This window comes from Adelges cooleyi, unplaced genomic scaffold, assembly GCF_023614345.1.
Source record: "Adelges cooleyi isolate 19-005CV unplaced genomic scaffold, UGA_ACOO_1.1 ACOO_flye_CR_arks_rails_tigmint_CR_PRNA_167, whole genome shotgun sequence".
NCBI classification, from domain to species: Eukaryota; Metazoa; Arthropoda; class Insecta; order Hemiptera; family Adelgidae; genus Adelges; species Adelges cooleyi.
In genome coordinates this window covers 1948336-1962344 of record NW_026095824.1, presented here as the reverse complement: position 1 = coordinate 1962344, position 14009 = coordinate 1948336, and the positions used below count along the sequence as shown (strand labels likewise).

Genomic DNA, 14009 nt, shown 5'->3' with positions numbered 1-14009 from the left:
TTGAAGGTTAACTTTTTAATGTAAAATATCAACCGCTGTAGGCTATAACACATTTTATTTACTTTTTAAACGCAGAAATCACTCAAATCAAAATGTGTTTATAAGAATATATTAAATGATCGGTAGTTATTTTTTGAGTTGTTAAAACGTTAGGGTATCAACTGGGCAAACAGTTATTTATAAGTGTTCATTGTTATCCAAGTACTCACCTTTTTCTTCTTTAATTTCAAATGCTTACAACAAAAGTAAGTATTTATTTGAAAATAATTACGACTAATGTTTATTTCAAACACTCCATTCTTGTTTTAATAAACAAATACAATTTAAAGGCGACTATTTAATTTTTAAAAGCTACACCTTAAAACTAATATTTAAAAAAATATATGTATTTTAACTTCGAATATATATTTTTTTTAAACTATGAATAGGCATTATAAGTACTATAACACAATACAATATATTATTATAGGTTGTATATGGTTTGAACGCGCCTCTGCGTTACACGAGGGTTGCATTTTTTTCAAAAACGCTTAGGCAAAACGTTTCATATTATAGTATTAGGTTCAGTTCTTTGAACCAAACGCATCGTTCACATTCCTACACGTGTATATGTGCACGTTTTATTTAAACGTATAAGCTATATTATTATGGTCGTTATACGATAGACCAAAATGTATATAAAAAAAATTCTATTAGGTAGCCATTTTATAGATCATATTCGACCGGTCCTAGACGCGTTAAATTTCAAAGAATTTCTGTCACCGCTTCCGACCGAGGTTTTGAACTAGAATTTACAAAATACATAATATATCCTTTGGTATTCTAATTCTATGGCCTTAATTGATTTTACCCAATTACCTAGTGCCGAGTGGTAACGGTGTAATCGAGTTTTCAATGTGAAATTACATCCACACACATACATAATGTCGCCAGAGCGTGAATGGCAGTAGGTTTAGGGGCGTTTTATAATCAGCGTGCGGCCACAGAGCCTTTTATGAAGCGTGTCGACGATGCTGCTTTAAACCACTGCACTGTACAGTCGCATCGGTTTTAATTCCCCAAGAGGAGCTGTTTTTCAGCGGAGCAAATTTACAATGGTTCATATATATATATATATATGTACTTCTATACAATATATTTAAATAGTCACACGATATTCATGTTAATAGTCACCGTAAAGTTCGCCTTAGCGTTCAATACAAATGAAATAACTGTAAGTTTTTTTTATTAATTTGGTCACGATATTACAATAAGAGATTATCGCACGACTGTTGACAACCTAACCTATGTATATTGCTAATGTAAAGTATACAATATTAGCCATTCAAAAATCATTCTTATCACGCATGGTATACGCAGCAGCTTGCATGCATTACTCGATTGATACTCTTTGTGTACTGGCCGCGTCGCTCTCATCCGACTTTCGTTCCATTGTCATAATCTATTTTCAGCCATACACAAATCTATACACATAGTATACTGGAAATCGAAAGATGCGGGTCGCCATTTGTGAAATACAAACACGAGAGAGCTTTGGACTCTTCGAATTCATCTTACAACTGTACATGTACTATATTATGTATTGTTACAAACGACATTCCCTTCTATATTCTGAGTATAGGTACACGAGTACACGGGCATGCTATTATAGTGGGAGTCATTCACTGAGTATAATATAGTTACAATACGGATCATAATTTTGCTAATGCGTTAAATAAACGAATTCGTATTTATATGTTCTTGTCGAAATCAATTTAAGTAATATCACCGTAATTGATTGTTTAAATTTAAATCCTTATAAAAATACTTTTGGCGCCTCAGTAATTTTGGTTGGCAAGTAAACAGATGCTTTTATATACATATGTGTGTGTGTGTGTATACCAGTTTACTTACTGTAAGAAACGAATGATAGAATCTCATTGGAATAGTATTTCAAAAAAGAATTTTATTTTTAAATTAAACGTCGTTCCCCTGAGGACTGTCACTGCGGGTGGCAAGACAGATTCTTTAGGCTGTTCACTTGCAAAATGCGATCATGTTCTGTGTGGGCGAGACTTTATTAAATGTAGTTTACTAACCATTGGTAGGCATAGTCCCTATCGTATTACGCCTCATATCGAGCCATATAAGTACTCACAACGTAATTGGTATTAAACATTTTTAAAACTTAATAAAGAAGATATTTATGAATATAATTTAATTTTTTTTTTTTTTCATCTAAAACCATCAAGTTGTTGAAAAATGAATCTCGAAGACATCATTTTTTTAATTTTATTACCAATAAAATGTAATAATGTGAAAGACGGACAACATTAATATGATAATCTAACCTAACCTAACCTAATACCATTTTTAGGTAATTCGGCCTAGCAGTAGAACTGGAGGTTAGGTTTTTTTTTTTGTTATTTCCATTTTAATTTTATGTAAGCTTTTAACGAGATATGAGTTTATTTGAAGTGGTTACAAAAATCTCTCATTGTAAAAAATGATTACATAGACCATAAAAAATGTAATGAAATTTTATTTTATTTTTAAACTCTTATTATGTTTGATAACTAGTTATCCTCAATGACCTAATCTGTACGGATAGATGTGTAAATATTTTTTTCAAGAAAACAACATAATCTTATAGGGTTGTGTATAGTTCTAATCCTTAGCTAAAGGAGAAAATACGCTCTTTATGTTATACTACGGTGGTAAGGTAATCCTTGATGTAAAAAAAATATAGCCACTTTCGTGTAAGACTTTCCGGCGTTATTTTGTAGGGTTTATCTTGTAACTAATATAACATTATTTCTTCCATCATACCCGTGAAATTTTTAAAGTATTTTCATACAAATTTCATGAATGTTATGTGTGTGCGTACCATAGATAAACTAAAAAACTTTTGTCATAAGTTGTACTTTACTATATCTATTTATTATAATTTATTTTCCCTTTACTGTACATTTACCACATTAAATTCTATATTCTAATCACGGCAGGAAATTGGACAGTTTAACTAGCTCAAATATAAATAGGTAATCCGGAAATTTGAAGCTTAATGTACAGTTTATTGTTTTTAATTTTAGAGACAGGATGGTATTGCTATTTATAGTACGTGGACAGCATTTTGTTCTAGCACCCTATTTTCAAAAATTTTAATTAATTTTTTGCATATTGCACAAAATTTACTGTTACAAGCTACAAACGCTGATTGAAAAATCTCATCTTGTGATGTAAAACAATATACCCAGCTTATTAATACCTATTGTCAGTCTGTTTTTTAACCAAGCTAGCCCAGCCGGGGTGTTTAATTGGGTGTTGGTAGAGCTTACATTCGGCTAGAATCTTAGCTGTGCTGAACACACAAATTTGGGTACAAAAAAATTATTTAAACAAGCAGCGCTTGAGACTTGAATCGAGAAGACCTTGCGCCAAAAACATTGTTAAGTCGACCCTCAATATCAAAACGGTATATAAACAACAAAGGTTCTACATATAGTTTAAAAGCGTTTGTATATGAAAAAATAATGGTTTAACATTTAACCTAGATACTACAAACATTTGCATCATGACATTGCAAAGTCAAGTGAAAATTGTTGAAACGGTTTGTTATTGTTTTGGAGCTTGAAGGCGGAATCGCAATTATATTTTCGTCACCATTCAAATGAATATTTATAACCAATAGGTACCATAGTGGGTGGACCGAGGAAATACATAATAAAAAACATGTAGCCGTTTATGTTTAATTATAGCGTACCGGTAGGTCATGTCGAACGCAAAAATTGAGTGGGTTGATATTTGTTTTTTTTTTTATGACTATTGTTATACTGGTCCGAAATAAATAGCCGAACAGTGAACCCAATTATGGTCGGACGCTGTATTATGTTTATAAGCAGCATATATATATATACCTCCTGTGGTGATACAATTTGTACTTAAAATGTATACGTACAGCGTGCACGCCTCCCACAGGGTAAATGCAAATTTATTTTAGTTTAATTGAGCGCCTGTTCGCCTCTCGCAGATTACCTTTATTGGGCTCTTAACAATGATAGGGTAGCGCTTGCATTATCCTCTGAAGAGACCGCGTGAAGACACATTTCCGTTCATGTCTTTTTTTTTTAATTACAGAAACCGTTTTGTTTTGTCATACATAATACAACATAAGCAATAATGCACACTGGGTTTTTATTTTTACTTTTGACGAGCACTTTTACCCTTAGACCTACTCTCTGCCCAGCTGTCTCCATTCATGGTATCTCTATTCCAAACCATCAAACAGTTAAATATCTTGGACTAACTCTAGATCGTAGATTAACCTGGGCCCACCATATAAAGTCTAAACGAGTAAACTTAAACTCTCGATTACGCCTTCTTAAAACATTTATTAACAATAACAAATACACTAACATCAACACAAAACTGCTCATATATAAATCTTTAATCAAACCAGTCTGGACTTATGGCATACAGTTATGGGGTAATGCAAAAAAATCAAATATAAATAAAATACAAACATTTCAAAATTTAGCACTCAGGAAACTTTTAAATGCTCCTCCTTACGTCTCAAACCACACAATCCACACTGATCTAAAAATGAAATTGGTACACGAAGAAGCTATAGCTCATTACCAACGCTTCCACAATCGTCTTTCCTCTAATAACAACCCGCTAATACGAAATCTTGCAGTCCTTTCTATTCCTGGAAACCCACCCAGACGCTTAAAACGAAAATGGTGTCGTGACCTACTTGTTCAACCCCCTCCCATCAACTAATTCAAGTCAGAGCATCAGCTGCTTAACAATTTTATAATAAAAAAAAAAAAAAAAAAATCAATATTGAGTGTCATTAGTGGATGACTTCTCACGTCAAGCGTATCATGTTGTAAATTACTCTAACCATATAAACCTATTGTGCCCCTAAGGTATAGATTGTTTATATCTCAAATAAAGAAAAAAAAAAAAAAAAACTTTTGACGAGAAATACAGAAATGTGAAATTTACCCGGCGCATAGATTTTACATGGGTTTCCGTTTGGCGGCTGCTTATGCGGCTGATAGTACTTATAATGTGCGTATACCGCCGCTATGTACTTACTTACTTACAAATGGGAAACGTACGGTTGCTGCGGCATCAAGCCGAAACGTCTAGAAAGTTTCGCTGTGCTTACATTTGTAATGCGAGCCGACGCGTTACTTACGGAGTTTTTACCGGCCGGGTTTGTGAACTATACAAAAGTTCTCATTGATTACAATGCAATTTGCGCAATTGGCCTCTTACGCTTGCCAAGGGGAAACATAATATTATACCGTTTGATACGCCTGATTTCCGCAGTTGCTAGTGTTTGTTAAAAGAATAAATTTCCCAGACAAATGTCCAGAAATAAGTTTTATGCAATTGTTACCACGCGTTTACACGCAGCTGTTAGATCGAAATTTTTTTAGCACACAAACCCTAACATTTGACGCCGTATTAGCTTAATGCGGATTTAATATTTCACCCTGTATATATATATATACATATATAAGTTGTGTTGACTCGAGAATGGGTCGCATATGAAACATATTATTGTAATTCAGTTTTACCTAGTTTGGATTAGTTTTAATTTACCCATTTGAAAGGTTAATTTAAATATCATTTAACACTTGCATAATAACGCAATCATCAAACACAATGCAGTTGCATTGTGAATAATTAATTATTCGAAATTAACATTATTACATTAAGTTATTTGTTTCGAGTGAGTGCATAATGATTTCATTAATTTAGTGTGTAATTTTCGGAACGTGATTATAAGTTTACATGATGTACACATTTTAAGTGTTTAAGCCTTAAAACGCTTATAGCTGGGTTATTAATAGAACTTAAACGTTATGTTTTACGAATAATCCTTCGATGTACCTACTATGTTGATTTACATACTTTTTTTAGTTTGATCTGAAAAGATATTATTATACTCTACATAAGTTTACTTATGACAGACAGGTTGATTTAATATATTTGTACAGTTTCCATTTAATATAGCCATCAGATTATTCGCTAACGTGTATTTTAATTTTAAAGGAATTATTCATTTCTATGCAAATAACTATTTAAGACAAACAACAAGAAACGGCGCTATTACCAAAAACTTTTCATCAGATCTTTGCAAGTTGCATTTCCAGTCCTTTGTAAGTGTCACGCCAATTTTTTTTAACGCGTTTTAGTTTTTTTGTGAACTGTCTAAATGGGATTCTGCTTTCACGGTGAAAATTCGTATCCGGAACTTGTAGGAATAAAAATGCTCAACTATAATATGAACCATATATAAAAATAACGTAATAATAATATCTAACATTAGGCGGTGTACACTATGCCATAGTGACCATGGAATACATTCTAATTATTCGTCTGTATTAAAATGATTTAATTGTAAAAATCATCCTATCAGTCTTGACGAAGAGATTTTCTTCAGGATTTTGTATTAAAGATAGGTATTGAGCGGGATTTTATTTTGAAGAGGTTTTTTAATGAGATGAGGTCTGATTAAAATCCCGTATTTTGTTTGATCAACTCGCTAGTATCTATTAATTAAAATATAATCCTTTAGACTAGCAAAATATTATAATGTATATATATATATATATTATGTCTGGTAAATGCGAATGCTTTTAATCTGGGAGATTACACAAAAACGTGTCCGACAGACAACACCGATGTAAATCATGTTTTGGGTTTCATTTGCCGCATACAACAAATTCTGTTTTCTCTCAATCATTATATTATATTTTGCTTTCTTTAAAATTTAATTTTCGGTATCGACGGACTTGCATAAAGATATTCAGCTGAGGAAACAAATTTAATCCGCTAAGCTTTCTGTTTGATTGTACATTTTTTTTTTTTTTAATGTTATCTCATAAATATTTCAGTGAAATATCGGTAGTTTGCAAAATGGAAAGAAATAAATATTCGCTAATATACACTAAAATCGTAAATTTATTCTTCGGCGGAGTTCTTCTAGGGTTTGTTTTTTTGAATATTTAATTTACTTTTGAATATTAAAAAAAAAAAAAACTGTATTGCGCTCAAGTATATTTTTCCTTTTTAGTTACAACTTTATACAACTTGCTGGTTGTCAGTAAAATAGGAACAGGGCAATCATTTCGAACTGTTAGTGAAATATTATATTATATACATTTTGATGTTGTAATATATCTTATATTGGCAGACATTGTGTACCTACCGAAGATAAAGGCGGCGATGAATAAACATATTCTACTACAGCTGGGCTTGAATTAAACCCGCTACCCGTATATATTTATCCATCTTACCGAACTCCGATATTTTGCCTATTACGCCCACCTAAGGTTATTATATTGGAAAAATACTATGGACATATATTATTATAAAGTACAGTCCTTTAGTTGCATAACTATATAAGATTGGCCGACTCTGAATTTTCCCAAATATTGGACCGTATATAATTATATCATGTGAACGACTAGTGTATTAAGCTTATTTGGCGGAGCGTTAAAAATTCAAATACCAGACAGTATAATATTATATACCAGATACATGTATTCGTGGAACTTGTTAAAACTTTAAAAAAAAATGTATAGTAGGATAGTGTTCAGAGAGGAGTTGAGCTGGAATGTCCTGTACACTAGAAGTACAATACAAATCACACGGTATATTATTATTGATTTAAAAAAATCCAAAAAGCTAAACGAACGTATAGTGTGTAAGAATCTACGTCGTGCAGATAAACCCAAAGATCTAATTGCGCATTAGGTATAATAGCACACTCTGACTGATTGTACTGGGTATTTTTTTTTTTTTTTTTTTTAGGTCGGGTATTTTGTATGGTCGGTTGAGAAAAAAACGACCGGCAGCTGTTTTTTAAATAATGAACTGACGCAACGAAAGAAAAGTAAATAACCGTGTATGCGGGTGGAAAAAGTTTTGTATATTTATCTGAGACCAGAGGCTGCTAGGAAGGAACAGAGTCGAGGGACGAGTGTTAGCGACAAGACGAGAGCGACGTCATATTATATCCTATCGCGCGCGGTGGTACCTAATGCCGGTGTTTTTTCTTCTTCCGTTTTTTTTTTTGTTTTCCAAAAGAAAGTAAAAAAAAAAAAATATACACTAAACAGTTGTATATTTAAGTCCGTTTTCACACGGGCCACCGCGACCACACCCCGGGGTTGAAAAACAAGAGCAAATTAATTATGTACACTATATAATGACTGCACGCGTCTCGTGTAATTTGCCGCACGTTGCAGGTTGGGCGGAGAGACATTACGCGTTAGCTTTTTGTGTTTTAATTTTTTCCATTATTTTTAATCACAATAAAATCAGAATGGAAATCGCCCACCCTTTCGACCTCGGACGATTCCCCCCACTCGAGGTCCTTACTCTTGCAGGATAAAATAATTACACTACCGCTGGTTTTATGTGCAAGAGTAAAAAATTCAAAAAGCTTAAGTCACTGTAGTGTTCACATACGCGAAATCGGACGTCATCCGATTCAACAGATCGGCAATGGTATTCTAAAAAACAAAAAAAAAAAAATGTATACTCAAGTGGTGGATTTAAAAACTTTACATCAGCCACGCCCACGTAAGTTTATTAATTAATATTGTTTCGTTGTTTTGATTATAACATTTTCCAGTGCAACCGTTTTACGGTTTCTCGGAAGGCGTTTTGTCCAGATTTTTAATTAGCACATCCCATCAGTTTCCACGAAGCATTCTATATTACAGTATCTCGCCGTTATACAATACATAGTATATGCATTTTTTAGTATAATATATGCATACTATTCGGCGCGTTAACGCGAAAACTATCCACTTTTGTTCTAAACGAGAAAAGGGTATAGGACGTATTGTACTTTTTTTTTCCTACTTCGGTAATGCGCGCAAGGTTTTTTTTTCTTTCCAAGTGTTCGGTCGCACTTTTCGCTAAATCCATCACTCTACTGGCTCGGCACGTCGCCGAGGCGATATTGGCCGCGCAGAAACACCAGAAGGGTTTTTTCGTTATTAAAAGGGTCCCTAAGCACTTTTGCCCGGGTAATTTTTCATTGCGACAACCGTGCACGTATAGAGGTACTAAGACAGATCCGTCAATTATCGTCGCCTACCGCACGACTCGGCCGACCATTGGGCTAGGATTTTCTCCTTTGCCTAATGCCTTGGTATGTGTACCTTTTACCTTCTTCGTTTGCGGTCGATTCAAAACGATCTGCTCGATTCGCACAATATAGTAAACGGAACAACTGTGTAATACACGTTGGTATAATGTATTTTTCTGCGTTTGAATATTTAAACGAAAACGTTTGTGCGTTTATAGTAGTTCTATGAACTTGTATCGTTGTAGCGAATGGTCGAATGTGTTTGCTTTGAACGGGATCGGCGTTTGTTATAGGCACAGGAACAGATATTGCACTCTGCAGTGGATTTCTGTTTTTTTTTTTTTTTTTAAGTAAACGTTGCATAACCTTTGTCATGTAAATATTGTTTGTCAAAAGGGGTTACTGTGAGATTATGAAATTGTTAATTAAAACATGCTCATTAAAAAAATGAAGAACAATCAATTTACAACTACATACACATTCATATTTCTTTATTGATTTTATAACAATGATTATGGAAATTTACAAGATATCAAACTGGCCGGGTCGTAAGTATTTTATTAAAAGAAAATATAGTTGAAAATAGCCTTTATGACTTTTGATAAACTTAAACTATAAGGTTTAAGTTAAAATTTATAAGTAATTAACTTGCAATTTTATTTCATTTATTAATAATGAAAAAGTGCTATTTATGTAGAATGATAAAATACTATAAGATTTACGTAAATATATCTTTTTTAGCCTTTTACATTAATTTAAAATTGTAATTCCTAAAATTAATGTATATATAACTAATTAAGTAAGGGTAGAGATAAGATGTAACGTTAATTATTTGCATAGTGTGTCTGTTTTGTAAAAACTATTATCCAACCTTTTACACACACTATATAATACATTTATATAGAAATTAGAAAACTGTAGCTTGGGTCTATAAAGTCCAAAACAATGCAATTTAAATTTTTTGGGTAAATAAACATTTTTAAATAATATAACTTTTCATATTCCACAAGAAATATTATGTTTTTTATAATGTACGCTTTTTATATGTACACAACTTAATAATAAAAATAAAATAATGATTTTCCCAGATAATATGGACCTTATAAGTTATAAAAGTTGTATTTTCTCGAGCATTGTAATGCAGTTTAAGTAAAAATAAGTTGAATTAACTAATTTGAGTTTTAAAAATGTTCTCTATCTACTAATAAGACCTCAAAATAGTATTGAAATTTAGAACTAAATATTTTCATTGTTGTCACTGTGTCCTACTCGGATCATTTCATCTTTATTTCTGTACATGACACATCTTTATAACATTTCAGAATTAAAAAACCGTTTAACAGGTTAATTAACGAGAGATAAGTACTTGCTAACCTTTCATATAAGGTTAGCTATAACCTATAACTATAGGCTGACGTTTAACGTTAGGTAAAAAGCTTTTTAAATCCATATGGAAACAATTTTAAGGGAAATATTTTCGGTAGTCTACAGGATATATATTCTGAAATGCCGAGACTTTGTATATTTATAGTCAACGTTGACAGACATGGTATGTTTTCGAATAATATGAAAGGGTAGTTTTGGCGGTAGACCGAGACCTGGCGACACCGAATGATCTTTATGGGTGTACGGGAAATTCACGGTTGAAGAAGTCGCGTTAAAAGACGCAGGGAAATAAATAGTGTTGCGATCGGTGTGTTTATAAGCGCCTCTCATGATAAAAGTTCGATTGAAAATCGACGAACAGTAAAAAAAATATTGGCAGTGGTCAGCTGAATGGTTTTTTTTATTTCGGTATTAGCACTCTCAAAGACTATCAACAAACGATAACGGAAAATAAATAAAAATTCTCTCTCGGCAATCCGCTTATCGGAGGTAGCGCTTAAGCCGCGAGACACCTCGGTCAACCGTTCAAGTCCTTTGCCGGGCTATTTTAAATTCCCTTTTGTACATACAGGGTACAGGATTATATAGACAATGCGTTCAATATACACATAGATTAAATTATTTTCATTGATTAAAAAAGGTAACGAAGTGTGTGTCCGGTCTGAATCCATAGTGCACTGGAACTGTTGTAAATACAAATTCAATTTAGATATAAGTTATAATAACTTTAATACAACATTTTAATGTACCACAAAATGATAAATTGGATTTAAAATAAAATGTTGTCAAGTTGTGTATGTGCACGAATACCTGTATTATAACTATAGTCTTCCTTGAGTTGACAGGTTAGATCTACAACTATTGAACAATCCACTAAAACACAGGACGGCCGGTATGCTTACCTCGAACTAAAACTAACTTGTTAAATGCTGTCATAAACTTTAAGTCAATCAACTTGTTAGTTAGTTAACCCGCGCTCACATCCAGTCGTCGGGCAACGTGAAATTAACATATCAATATTGTACTAAATACAGTCAATACTTACCTAGTAGGATTCAAAAGTACCTGAACGAAAATGAAATGAAAGGGGGGTGCAAGGGGTTCGACCCCCGTCTCTAAAAAACGCCCTCGACGAGCAACTCTCTTTGCAATTATAATAAGTTATCAGAAAATGAAAAATATCGTTTCAAGTAGACTTTATCGCGTTAATATTGTTTGAGAGTAAAGTTTATTGTGTTAAACTCACTATCTCCGTGTTGGTGGTTTCATTAGCGCACCTCACAAATCCGAACATTTTAGTTTGAGAAGATTAATACGATAGTAATATTATATGTTTTACACACCATTTCAATTCCGGCACTCAGACCTGGCCGCGCGGACGTGCGTTACTTTTCCGTTTTCAATTATTACTTTTTTTTCCAACTTTTACTTTTTCCACGTCGCTTTATTATTATTGTCTTATCTCGGTCGTAACATAAGTAAACGCAACTCGTGGACGGCGGGGGCGGAAAGAGGGGCGATTGTATTAAAAGTTACCACAACCCACAGTCATAATAATAATTGCAGACCGCCATATCGTCGTACACCTTTATCAAACGTGCACGACTCCTGTGGCCGGGTTGTTATTTATAACGTTATCCTGTAACGTTTCTTTGGCTTGTGCAATAATTTCGTTCGTTAATCAAACTTGTAAGTTTTGACATTGTTCAGACCGCCGGTAAAGGCCTCCCGCACAGCGGTGACATTACCATAGAGCAGAGGCTTGTGTTATACCTGTTGTATAATTAGACAGGATCAAAATTACCACAGTGCCGACCGTCGCCAACTCCTGCGGACGCCATGTTGTCTCGCAAGTCATGTACTGTTTCCTTTCATCAATTAACGCGACTCGGAAAAAACAAAGAAACTATAGATAGGTACCCAACCTACACAGAGCCCGCAGAGACCCGTCTCCCGTTTTTGGTTTGAGACTACCCGGGTACAAATTGAAATCATTTGCATAATAAGTGCGTTTACTTGTCAACAACATAATGTATGCATCCAAATCGACCACATTATGACTACGTTAATTCATTAAACACAGTAAAAGACTGTATACTCTGACAAGTCTTCAACTATTATAATTAAAACTATTTATGATATCTAAATATTGTCTTCATCTTTGTTCAAGAATAATAGGTATCAGCTATTACCCAGGAAATCGTCGAAAACGATATGTTTATCTTGTTTTGAATTATTCGCCTTAGGACAAAACAAATTTGTATAGAATTCACGTTTAAACCTGAAAGCGTCTCAGCTTGTTACACAACGGTTCTTATCGTTATGATTTTAAATACTTAAGGTGCCATCGTTAAAAGGATTGTTTTTGCCTGTTTGTTTTACTTTTGATTTATACACAACTCACTTTATATAATATTTGTCTGGGGATTTGGAGCTCGCCGCTTTATACAAATTGGCATTTGGCTGCGTTCAAATCAGAATTTAAAGCGAGGCAGATGTTATAAAGTTTTCATTAAGTATTTGAAATATGTCTTATAAATACACATGATAAATGTTTTCAAAGAAATCATGTTTATAAAATTACTTGGAAAAACATTTCTGAAGTATTTGAACTAAACATTTCGCTTAAATACAGCATTCATTGAATATTTTCTGAATGTTAAGTCTGTCTCCTAAAATACACATGATCAAAATATAACCCATGGTTAGGTCCCAGTTATTAGCTAGTTTCTAAAAAGTGGCTCTTAATTCTTAAATGTTTATTAAGTTATTTTATTTATTAAATTTACTACATGGCATAACATTTGGAGATGTCTATAGACATTTATACTATAAGAATAGACACTTAAATTATTTTGTACTTTTTACTATTGAAATCATTGCTTAGACTTTTTAGGATCGACCTACGTTTATAGTTCAATTTAATAGGCCCATAAAAAATATGAAAGATTATCACTTTTTATAAGAGTGAAAAGTATCCATAAAATGTTTGTTGCCACATATAAGTATAGAAATAAAATAACATTAGTCTAAAGGGATGCAACCATTTTTATTGTTTTCGGTTATTATTTATTATACACTATTAGGCAATAAAGGATTTAGTTTGATATTTTGGAATATATAATATATGTATATAGAAAAAATGCTTAAAGGAAATAATATAATTCTAATATATATTTTTTCTGTTTTTTTTTAGAGAGAAATCTTAACTATTATAACAGGATTACTAAAAAGGTAAGTTAATTTTTGTATAATTGTGTTATAATAAATTTATACTATAGTTGTAGTTCTGCTACTGCTAGTTGTTTATAAGTCGATTTCCTAAGATAACCGATTTTTTTTTGTGTGTGATATTTTAGTGTTATTTTATAGTTGCCTCGTTGTTGTTTATACGTGTAGTGCTGTATTCCTTTTGCTTCGTAAATAACGTCCATTTCAAACTTCCACAAATCTTGAACGAGTTTATTATGATTTAGTTTTGGCTTTCAACATTTCCACATATGTCCTAGAACGTATAAATTGT

General features: G+C 32.8%; 1 protein-coding gene across 5 annotated transcripts in view; it reads left to right on the top strand.

Annotated features, from left to right (window-relative positions):
• The window catches only part of LOC126832754 (protein artichoke-like), a 127058-nt gene that overhangs the window by 54331 nt on the left and 58718 nt on the right, over nt 1–14009 (top strand). For all 5 annotated transcript variants that reach the window (XM_050563666.1, XM_050563662.1, XM_050563667.1 and 2 more), the window contains one exon: nt 13683–13720. The gene's annotated coding sequence lies outside the window, so the exon portion shown is untranslated. The remainder of the gene's footprint in view (nt 1–13682; nt 13721–14009) is intronic.